Source organism: Rhinopithecus roxellana, chromosome 5 (assembly GCF_007565055.1).
Source record: "Rhinopithecus roxellana isolate Shanxi Qingling chromosome 5, ASM756505v1, whole genome shotgun sequence".
In the NCBI taxonomy this organism is placed as follows: domain Eukaryota; kingdom Metazoa; phylum Chordata; class Mammalia; order Primates; family Cercopithecidae; genus Rhinopithecus; species Rhinopithecus roxellana.
The window spans coordinates 44568977-44580380 of NC_044553.1; the positions used below are offsets into that span (position 1 = coordinate 44568977).

At 50.0% G+C, this 11404-nt stretch overlaps 1 pseudogene; it reads right to left on the minus strand.

The window, feature by feature from the left end:
- Positions 1-201: 201 nt before the first annotated feature.
- Positions 202-9695, minus strand: LOC104670924 (annotated as a pseudogene).
- Positions 9696-11404: the final 1709 nt, after the last annotated feature.

The following is an 11404-nucleotide window of genomic DNA, read 5'->3' on the forward strand; positions in this document are numbered from 1 at the left end:
ACCCCTGCAGACTCCTGTAACCCCTTTGAGTTTTCGCAGGCAGAGGCCGCGGTGGGGGGGGAGCAGGCCTTGGCAGGGTACCCGCCCACCACCAGGCACCCTCTATCCTAGTAGCCCTTGGGGAGGCACACTGTGGTCCAGAGGAAGGGTACGGAGAGGCAGAGGAAGCCAACCAGTGTTCTTGGACAGCCCACCATGTGGTCAAAGGACCAGGCAGCTTGTTTGGAAGCGTCTCTGAGGCACAAAGTGCCAGGACTCTATGCTCCCTGAGCCCTCCCAGCAGGAAAATGAAAACTCAGCAATGGGCTCGCAGGGAGGCGGGGCTGGAGGTGCCTTCCCTTTATGAGAAGCCTGCAGAGCAATTCCTGCCGCAGGGGTTTCTGAGCAGTCAGAACATCTGCCCACGTTGATGTCTTCCAGCCACCTGATTTGGTGGCTTGGGGCCTTTGGGTTGGAGGAGTGGGATCTTAGGCCTGTTTTTTGGGGTAATAAATTTTGTGACCTTGGATGAGTCACTTATCTCACGGATCCTGGGATGGGCAGGAGGAGGAGTGAGACCCGGCCTGCCCTCTCCCTAGAGGCTCACCAGCTCTCTGGAGACAGACACGCCCTGGGTGAAGAACAGATCCCACTCAGCCAGGCAGTTTCCTGGAGGAGGAGGAGGGAGAGGAAGAAGGCAGGAAGAGGAGGGGAGGGTGCAGAGGGGGAGAAAGGAAGGAGGGGAGGAGGAGGTGAAGAGAAAAGGGAGGAGGAGGAAGGAAAAGGAGAAAACCTGTTTTCTGTCTTTAACTGTCCTGGGGGCTCTGTGCTCCTCCTCAGTCAGAACTCTCCCCTCAGGTCCCCCCCACCTCCCGCCTCAGGTCCCTCCCCACTTCCTGTCCCTTCCCCACTCATATCCCTCTCCCCTTGTGTCCCTCCCCCCCATTGTGTCCCTCCTCTCCTTGTGTCCCTCCCCCCACAGGTCCCTCCCGTGCTCCTGTCTCTCCGCATCTCAGGTCCCTCCCCACCTCAAGTCTTCCTCCCCGTCAAGTCCCTCCCAACCTCCTATCCCTCCCCACCTTGTGTTCCTCCACCACGGTGTCTCTCCCCCCCTCATGTCCCTTCCCCCTCAGGTCCCTTCCCCACCCAGGTCCCTCCCCACCTCGTGTCCCTACCCCTCTCCTGTCCCTCTCCCCCTCGGGTCCCTCCTTCCCTTGTGTCCCTCCCCCTCTCAGGCCGCTCCCCCTTCAGGTCCCTCCCCTGCTCTTATCCTTCCCCTCCTCAGGTCCCTCCTCCCCTCACATCCCTCTGTCTTCATTTATGGGCAGGAGAAATTTCAAAGTGTTTGTATCACAATTACTTTAAAACTCTGAGGTTGACCTTTAAGGGTTTGTGTATGTTTTAATTTTACTTTTACATGATAACCTGCAATAACTACACAGATGCATACATTTTTGTGCTTATTTGTAAGTGCTTTCTTTAAAACTGCTTTTTTCTTACATCCTTTCATTCCCTTTCCCTGTGCCTGGAGCCTGGGTACCAGCTATTGAAAACGACTTTTCTCCTTATTCATTCTAACATATTCACACACAAAGGTTGTCATTCCTTTTTGTCACTATTTTACAAAAATTGGATCATACCATATACAATTATCTGCTATTTGTTTTGCTCACCTAACAATACACTGTGAAAATCCCCTCAGATGAGTAGATATCCATCTTATTCTTTTTTTTTTTTTTTTTTTTTTTTTTTTTTTTTTTTTTTGAGACAGGGTCTCACTTCCTTGCCCAGGTTGGAGTGCGGTGGTACAGTCACAGCTTACTGCAGCCTGGCCTCCAAGACTCAATCGATCCTTTCACCTCAGCCTCTCGAGTAGATGGGACTACAGGCATGCACCACTGAACCTGGCTAATTTTCGTATTTTTTGTAGAGATGGGGTTTCGACATGTTGCCTAGGCTGGTCTTAAACTCCAAAGCTCAAGAGATCCACCTGCCTCAGCCTCCGAAAGTGCTGGGATTACAGGCCTGGGCCACCGTGCCCCACCTCTTACTCATTTTTTTTCTTTCTTTCTTTCTTTCTTTTTTTTTTTTTTTTTTCAGGTTGCAGGGTTTTATTTCAGCAACACAGCGACAGTCAAGCAGAGCCACACAGCAGGGGCACCTACAGCTGCCTCAGGAGGGGAGGCAGCAGCAGTGGCCGCTTTTGCAGCTGTTCTCTCTCCCAGCATCCTCTGCTTCTGTTTGGCCCGGCACTTCCTGGCAGAATAGCGGGCCCCCAAGGCCTGTTAGCGGTCCTGGTAGGCCTGGGCCACCTGGGTGAACTGCTGCACTTCCTTGGCCCAGTTCTGCCTGTTGTTCTCTCCTTCGCTCTACTGACAGGCCTTGAGCCGCTCCTGGATAATACTGACGATTTCTTGATCGACTTTGTAGTCCCTCCTCCGCTGCATTCGGCTTCATATATGCACAAGATGTCCTCCTTGCGCTGGGTGATGTCCGGCACGCGGCGGTACTGCCGGTGGTAGTAGTAATACCTGTTCTTTGCGTGCTGCCACTCTGGGAACTCTCACGAGGGTCACGGGTCGGTCCACGAGGAGGTTGAAGGCCTTCGTCAGGTAGACCACAGTGCTGGCGTGTGGCGCGGGGGCGCGGGGTCCACATCTTTGTCTCCGCATGGCGGCAGTGAGCGCGGACTCCGCTACGGGACGCGCTGCCCTGGCCTCCGCCTCGGTCCGGGTCCCTACTCGTTCTCTTTAATGGTTGTGTAATATTATATGGTGTGGACTTAATAAAGGACCCCTATGCAGCCAAGAGATTTTTTTCCCCCAATGGGAAAACAGATTTTTTTTTTTAATGTTTGAGATTTTAGTGAATTCTTTTCATCTGGCAAGGAGCTGAACTACCTGTATTGTTCAGAAGCCAAGTTCAGCAGTCTTGTATGTGGGATGTCTGTAAAGAATAAGAAATGGGGCGGGCGCGGTGGCTCATGCCTGTAATCCCAGCACTTTGGGAGGCCGAGGTGGGCGAATCACGAGGTCAGGAGTTCGAGACCAGCCTGGCCAACATGGTGAAACCCCGTCTCTACTAAAAATACAAAAACTATCCTTGGGTGCCTGTAATCCCAGCTACTTGGGAGGCTGAGGCAGGAGAATCGCTTGAACCCGGGAGGTGGAGGCTACAGTGAGCCAAGATCGCGCCACTGCACTCCAGCCTGGTGACAGAGGAAGACTCCTTCTCAAAAAAAAAAAAAAAAAAAAAAAAAGCAATAAGAAACGGACTCTGCCCTAAGGAGTCTGCGCTCTTACCAGGAGGCAGAGCCACACGTGGTCATGAGACAACAGCCTCTGGCAGCTGCAGGGAGGAGAGCTCCAGGGAGCCTGCGGGAGGGAGGGCTTGAGGCTGGCCCGCTGGGAGGGTACAGCTCTGGCAGGAAGCCTGGAAGGGCAGGTGTGGAGTCAGACGTGATCTGATGTTCTGTGTGGCCAAGACAGAAAGCCAGGCAGGAAAAACCCAGTTACTCAGAAGATTGGTTGAGCAGCCGCTTCCCTCCTACTGACCACCGCCCCCCCACCCCCCGCCCCGAATCTCTATAGTCTTAGCGTATTTTCAGCCTTTAGTTTCCTCTCCTTGGAGGTTGAGCCCCTGGTCTCTTGGTTTTCTAACTGCAGAAGGGATGAAAGTCTGAGATTTCAATCAAAAGCTTAAAAAAATAATAATCCTTGGTTGCCCTAATTCTTTCCTGAAAATACCTCACACTAACAGAAATTGCCTTTAAGCCCCTTTTCTTTTCTTTCATGCTTTAAATTTCTTTCTTAATTAAAAAGAGTTGTTTACTTGATGTGGGCTCCAACATGCTTATTTATTTTAACCTATCTTGTTTCTTTTTTCCTTATATTCATGACTTGTTAACTCTATAACTCTCTCTTCTTGTGTCTTAAAATGCCAGTCGTCTCTGTCACTGACATGACCTAATAAGGAACTTCATAATCAGCCCTTTTCTATTCTCACAGAATAGAAGTTGTGTCAATAACAAATGGAAATCACTGAGCTCCAGAATTCAATTGCCCTAAACTGGCTGCTTGTCCCTATCAGAGATTTTAGAATGTTTTCCCCTTAAGATGAATTTCAGTTTTACTCAATCCTACCAATGTTTGATGACAATACTCATAGAAAACTAATGATAAATTAATGTCTGCTTTTCAAAGTACCTGGTTGAGTTCACTGTGTAAAAATAATAATAATAATAATAATAATAATAATAATAATAAAGGCAGCCAAACTGATGATTGGCAGAATTTTTTCCCATCACTTAAGGCAATTGAGTTGTAGTACCCAGTCTGAGAATGCCTCAGAGACACACCACCCAGGGACTTGGATCCTTGATCTCAGAAAGATTGTGATTGAATTAAGTCTGACTCAACAAATAAGGTCACTGGGAAGAAGTGCTGGCATCAAATTTACCATTAACGCCAGGGTCAATTTACTAAACAGTCATCTGCATGTGGTTCCACAAGACCTCTGGGTAAATTCCGGAAACTGCCTGGGAGGAAGATAGCTTGCGCATGAAGTCACTGAATCCTGGTCAGTGTGACGCTTGGTGATCATCTCTCAGTACACCAAAAAGCGTTTCCAAAGACAGGACACCACTGTGGGGTGGAAAGCCTTTGGAAGCTATGGAAGGTGACTTCTTTTTTTTTTTTTTTTTTTTTTTTTTTTTGTTGAGATGGAGTCTCGCTCTGTCGCCCAGGCTGGAGTGCAGTGGCTGGATCTCAGCTCACTGCAAGCTCCGCCTCCCGGGTTTAAGCCATTCTCCTGCCTCAGCCTCCTGAGTAGCTGGGACTACAGGCGTCCGCTACCTCGCCCGGCTAGTTTTTTGTATTTTTTTTTAGAGACGGGGTTTCACTGTGTTAGCCAGGATGGTCTCGATCTCCTGACCTCGTGATCCGCCCGTCTCGGCCTCCCAAAGTGCTGGGATTACAGGCTTGAGCCACCGCGCCCGGCCGGAAGGTGACTTCTTATGTTAAGTCTAGAAACGGGATGGCAGGAGGACAAGAAACTGAGACTCTGGTGCCGGGAGCCTGGAGTCCTAGTTTCACCACAGATGTTAACTGGGCTCAGCTATTCAGGTCACTGAGTGGTTCATCTTAGAGTTGTTTCTAGACTAGATATTTATTGCCCTGCATTACAAAGATGGGAAAGTAAGAGTTCTGTCCATCAGCCAGTTGTCAAGCATAAATGATGTCTTTCCCCTGCTTCCTGCACCACAGTTTGCTTCTCTGTCAGATGGAAACGCTAATTACTTACTTACCTACTCCTCACCTCCAGGGCTGTTCACATGAATAAGAAGAGAGTATGGATACGAATTTGCCATACAAAGGGAAAAATTCCACACAAATAGAAAACACTAGCGGAAATAATTTCTAGATTCTTCCTGCTGAAGCTTTTCAACTATTTCCGAAACACATCATTGCAGAGCCTGTGCAAGTTCAAATGGCAAAACCCGAAGAGTCAGTGGCATTGCCTCTTCTCTAGCCAGAGCCTTGGGGGCCATCAGCCTGCACCTGCCTGTTTGTTCTGCCATTGCCTCATTCGCTCTGATTTGGACACCGGGGAAGCCAGGACCACAGAGGCGCTTCTCAGCTTCCTCCTGAAACAGCCCTCCTCAGCTTCTCAGCTGTGTCTCCCGGGTCTTCTCACAGAATTCTTGGCCAGGAATCCACCTTCCTTAAAGCAAATCAGGTCTCCCGATTTCGTAGAGCCAGAATAGCATAGGGGGCAGCTGTGGAGCTTGGAGCCAGACAGACCCTTACTAATTATCCATGGATCTTGCTGAGCCTTGGTTTCTCATCTGTAAAATGCGGGTAATGAAGCTACTTTCCTGGGCATCTATGAGTTCGAAATAAAAGAATATGGGGGCCGGGTGCAGTGGCTCACGCCTGTAATCCTAGCACTTTGGGAGACTGAGACAGATGGATCACCTGAGGTCAGGAGTTCGAGACCAGCCTGGCCAACATAGTGAAACCCTGTCTCTACTAAAAATACAAAAATTAGCCAAGTGTGTTGGAGGGTGCCTGTAAACCCAGCTACCCGGGAGGCTGGGTCAGGAGAATCACTTGAATACAGGAGGTGGAGGTTGCAGTGAGCTGAGATCACACCACTGCACTTCCGGCTTGTTGACACAGCAAGACTCCATCTCAAAAGAAACAAAGAAGAGTATGGGTGAAAGGGCCGGGTGTGTCACAGGAGTTAAATGTGTGTCCTTTTCCTTTTTCCCTTGTTCCTTTCCTGTGCAGATGCCCACCAGGCACTGCGTCCTTTCTCCTGGGAAGGCACTGCATTGTTTCCCCGCAAAGGAGGTCCAGAAAGCAGACCCGGCCCCATGTCTGTGCACCTGCTCAGAGAAGGCCTCCTGAGGAGCACACCGACACTCTCCCCTTCCATATTGGCCTTCTCTGCACTATCTCAGGTTCTTGCCTCTTTGGAATTGTGTGTATGTGGAGGGAACATCTGGAGGTGTCCCTTAATTTTTCATGTTACATCTGGACGTGTCACATAGCCACAACCGTAACTGTACATGGAGAATCATGTCGTGTGTGCTGTGGGCAAGCCAAGAGGTGGCTTTGTGTGCTTTTCTGCCAACCTGGTCCAGTGCAGGTGCTGTGTGACCCCAGAGGAAAGAGTCATTCAGAGGGCCTGAAGAAGGGAGGAGTCGGTGGCTTGCAAGGTACACTCCCACTTCCTGCGATTTTCACAGGCAATTACATGATAAGGACTGGAGATGAAATGAAGCAAAATCTTCTGGGGTCACTTGAGCTATTTCTTTTGAGTACAGGTCTCTGGGATAGCATGGCCTGTCAGCCACACCGGTTTCACACCTGTTGGCAGCTCCATTCTGCAGGGGAGCAAGTGTCCAGTCCTGGGAGCACTGGCTGCAGGGATGCTAGGAATGTCCACCCTGTCCTGGGGCCTGCCTTCGCCTCTGCCCCTCCACTGCCTCTCCATCCCTCTTCCTCCTCTTTATTTTTGTCTGTCCCTATGGCTGTCAGTGGGGTCTTGAGTCACCTATGTCATCATATCAGGAACATTGTGTGTTCCAAAGTGTGCTTGGTGGAACACTTGTTACTTGAAACACTGCTTTGTAAAATGGATCCTGAGGCTAGCAGCTGGGAATGCCACATCCTCTATCTCCTTCTTGTGGATTTACGATTCAGATTCTCTATTAAACCTGAAGAATCCCATAATAAATGGTTTACTTTTGCTTTGTAGTTTTGCCCAAACATTTTTGATCATGGATCCTTTTGTATGAACTCCCAAGAAACACTTATTAGCAGGATTTGGTGAATCACACTCTGGGAAAAGTAGGCATGAACAACATATTATTTGTAGGAATGCTATGAAGTCAAACTCACCAGTGAGAAATCTGGCATCAGAGGGCTGTGGAAAATGTGTGTGCTTTTTTTTTTTTTTTTAATAAAAATATCACATTGGTGCAGATCAGATGTTCCCACCCCCTCACCACAAAAAGAATCTTTTTAGTTCTTTCCTCAAGGGATTCCATGTTTTAAAGGCTTTTAACTACCTAACAAACTACATTTATTGAATAATAATTTATTTCTTTGAGTTTTGTTTATCAAAGACATCCAACTGCCAATTAGTGCTTCTGATCAGTCAAGATAACCACAGTTGCCACACTGGGTTGATATGACTCCAGCCCAAAGCAAATAAACTTAATGTTTTATTTAGTCTGGGAACGTCATTGAGGTAAACGTATGGTTTCCTCTGGGCTTTTTGATATCTCGAAAATAGCTTGCAGTCCCCCCTTGCTGCCTTCATGGAGAGCAGGATGGGTGGAAAGCAGGACCATGGACGGAAATGCAGAGGACGCACAGCTGTTAGGAGGGCGGGAGGGATGGGGGATGGAGGTGGTGACTGGGGCTACACCAGGACACTGGATAGTAGAGACTAAATGGCTACAGCCACTGTGAAGACTGGGGTTCCCAGGGTTGGGGGGTCCAGATCCTGGTGAACAAGCAAGAAGCTACTAGCCAAAGGCACATTCATGGTGTACCCTTAATGTGGGCAAAAACCTGGACATAGCGCCTTCCCTGTGTACCCTGGCTGCATTGCACCCACCCTTCCCCCAGCACCCAGAAGAGGCCCAGGGAGGACAGGGCAAAGGGGAGTGAGGCGGGCTCCTTTGCTGGGATGCTTTCCCCAGACCTCTGTGATGCATTTTTCAATCATGAGCTACTATGAAGTAGATGCATTGCCAGGGCCACCTTCAGTGTCAGTAGAGCCCTTGGGGGATTAAGGCCCCTGAGGATTCTGCGGTCAGCTTGCTCCTCACCTCAAAGGAGAGACCTCTGCCCAGGGAGCTCATCCTTGCTTAGCAGAACCTGGGCCACTGTTCATATGGCAAGGATGAGGCACTACAGCCAGATTCAGGCTCATCAAGCGGTTCTGTCTGAGATGATGGAGAGCCATGCGCTCCTTAAATAGAGGGTTTCCTGGCGCATTGGAGATGGGACTCAACAGCCTGTAATCCACTTTCCACCTGACTTTACAAAAGAGATGTTACTCGAAGTAAGAGAGGGGGCTCCTCCACAGGAGAAAAGTGCTCAGGTCCTGCCCTTTGCAGCCCCAGTCAGCCTCCATGGGCTGGGTCCTGAGTCCCTCCTGGACCCCCAGGTACCCTCACAGCCCCAGACCCCTGCTTAGCAATGGCCTCGAAGTAAAACACACGATCCTACTTCATGCCTCTCCTCCCTCATTAGCCTGGACAGCATTTTCCCAAAAGATACAATCTGAGTCTGGCAGAAGCCCACTTGCAAAAATAAATTCTTCCCTGAACATTTTTTCCAGGCCCATTTTAGAAATAAATTTGGGTGATGCCTTTTACCCATTTCCAATGCCAAACATCTTGAACCCCAAGGCCTTGTTCTGCGGTGTAAACGTTACGATAAGGAAGGAATCAGGATCTTCTCCTCAGAAGAACCCATCTCTGCCTCTAGCAGGGAGGCTGAGCAGTCCCCACAGCTGTACCCAATGCACACCGCTGCTGCTCAGATGTGGGGACACAGGTGGATGGAGCTCACAGCCTGGGTCCCAGGACAGCACAGCCACGCCCATCCCTCTCACCCTGCCAGGCTCTCCCGCAACAGGGAGCCTTCCTCTGGTTTCTGGGTGCACTGACGGCTGCAGCAGCTACAATCTCCTGAATACCCATTCATTCACTCATTCATTCACTCCCTCACTAAATATTTATGCTGAGCGCCTGTTATGTGTCAGGCACTGTGTTAAGAGCTGGAAATACAGCAGTGAACAAGTGCCCATGGGGCCTGGCATGTACGGGGTACTCTACTCACAGCACAATGACCAAGTGCATGAGCTGGAAGGCAGGAGGAAGGGAGGAAAGGAAGCGTCTATCCAGTCAACTCCCTCTGCTTTTGTGTGCACCATCTCATTGAATCTTCCCAACCGCACTCCGTGATTAGAAGGTGTCCCCATCCCCATTTTCACAGAAAAAAACAGCCAAGTTCCAAAAGAAAGGGCAGAGATGGATTGATACAGCGTATCTAATTTCAGAGCTCTGAACTCTCTCATCCATGCACACCTACAAAGGCACTCACAAGCTCACAAATGCACAGGGACACATACTCACCCCCTCGCACACCTGGACTGTGCATCCCTGCTCCGGGGGTACCCAGTGACTGAGTCATGCGCTAACATTCTACTTTTCTTTCTTTTCCCTTTTTCTTTTAGAAAGAGTCTCGCTCTGTCACCCATTCTGGAATGCAGTGGCACGATCTTGGCTCACTGCAACCTCTGCCTCCTGGGTTCAAGAGATTCTCCTGTCTCAGCCTCCTGAGTAGCTGGGATTACAGGCATGTGCCACCTTGCCTGGCTAATTTTTGTATTTTTTTAAATAGAGATAGGGTTTCCTCATGTTGGTCAGGCTGGTCTCAAACTCCTGACCTCAGGTGATCCGCCTGCCTTGGCCTCCCAAAGTGTTGGGATTACAGGCGTGAGCCACCACGCCTGGCCAACATTCTACTTTTTTTCATCATAACCATGTTCTGAGCACCCACTCTGGCTCCTGTATGCTCTTGTCTGGGCCCAGGAACCCAGAGCAACAGGGGAGACTGAGTCCCTGCCCTTCAGGCATGTGCTGTCTAGTAAGGAAGCCACTGGCTGTGGCTGCTGAGTGCGTGAAATGTGATTAAATCTACATTGAGATGTGCTGTGAGTGTGAAATACATACTGAGTTTCTAAGACTTAGTAAGAAGAAAAGAATGCAGAAAATTCCATACTTTAACCAGGATCACATATTGAAATTATACATATTTTGGATATATGGGGTTAAAGAAAAAGTATATAAAAGATCATTTTCCATGCTTCTTTTTTAAAAATGTGGTGGCGGCTGGACATGATGGCTCATGCCTGTAATCCCAGCACTTTGGGAGGCTGAGGCGGGCGAATCATGAGGTCAGGAGATCAAGACCATCCTGGCTAACACGGTGAAACCCCGTCTCCACTAAAAATGCAAAAAATTAGCTGGGCGAGGTGGCGGGTGCCTGCAGTCCCAGCTACTGGGGAGGCCGAGGTAGAAGAATGGCGTGAACCCGGGAGGCGGAGCTTGCAGTGAGCAGAGATCGCGCCACTGCATTCCAGGCCTGGGAGACAGAGCAAGACTCCATCTCAGGAAAAAAAAAAAAAAAATGTGATGGCTACTTACCCGTTTGAGCTTGCAGGAGCATATTTTTAAAACGTGGCTACTAAAACATGTAAAGCCACATATGTGGCTCACGTGTGTGCTCACATGATATTGCTAAGGGACAGTGTGGCTGGAGATGGAAAGACAAACCCTACGCAAGCGCGGAACAAGGGTGCCTGCAAATAGGGGAACAGGCCAGGGAGGAAGCAGTGTAGGGTGGGTGGATGCCGGCAGTGGATGGGTGGCCTCAGGGGTGGAGGGGGAGCCAGGAGAGGGAGGAGCCGGGAGTGAGCGCAGGATGAGTCATTTCTTACCCTGCCAGGGGCTGGGACCTGGGTCCTGGAGGAAGGAAGGAGATCCAGGGAGCTGTACAGGCGCCTGCCTTTTTTCCTTCCCGGACTGAGCAAGGGGGTCCCGGCACTGCGGGGGCCCTCTGGAGGTCACCACATCCATCCAGCCTGTCAGTTTCAGAGGGTCAGTGTCTGCCATGGTCCTGATCTAGGTTTGGCAAACGGTCCTTTGGCCCTGCCCTCACAGGTGCTCACTCCACAGGTGCATTAATCCAGTGCCTGGGATAGTCCAAGCCTGCTGTCAGCACTGCAGAGGTGGTGGTGACCAATCAAAGTGCCCGCTCCAGGGCAGCTCATAGCAAGCGTGGGGTGGCTGGAGACAAACAACAGGCAAAGGAACAACTACATGTGTCAGGTGTGGTCG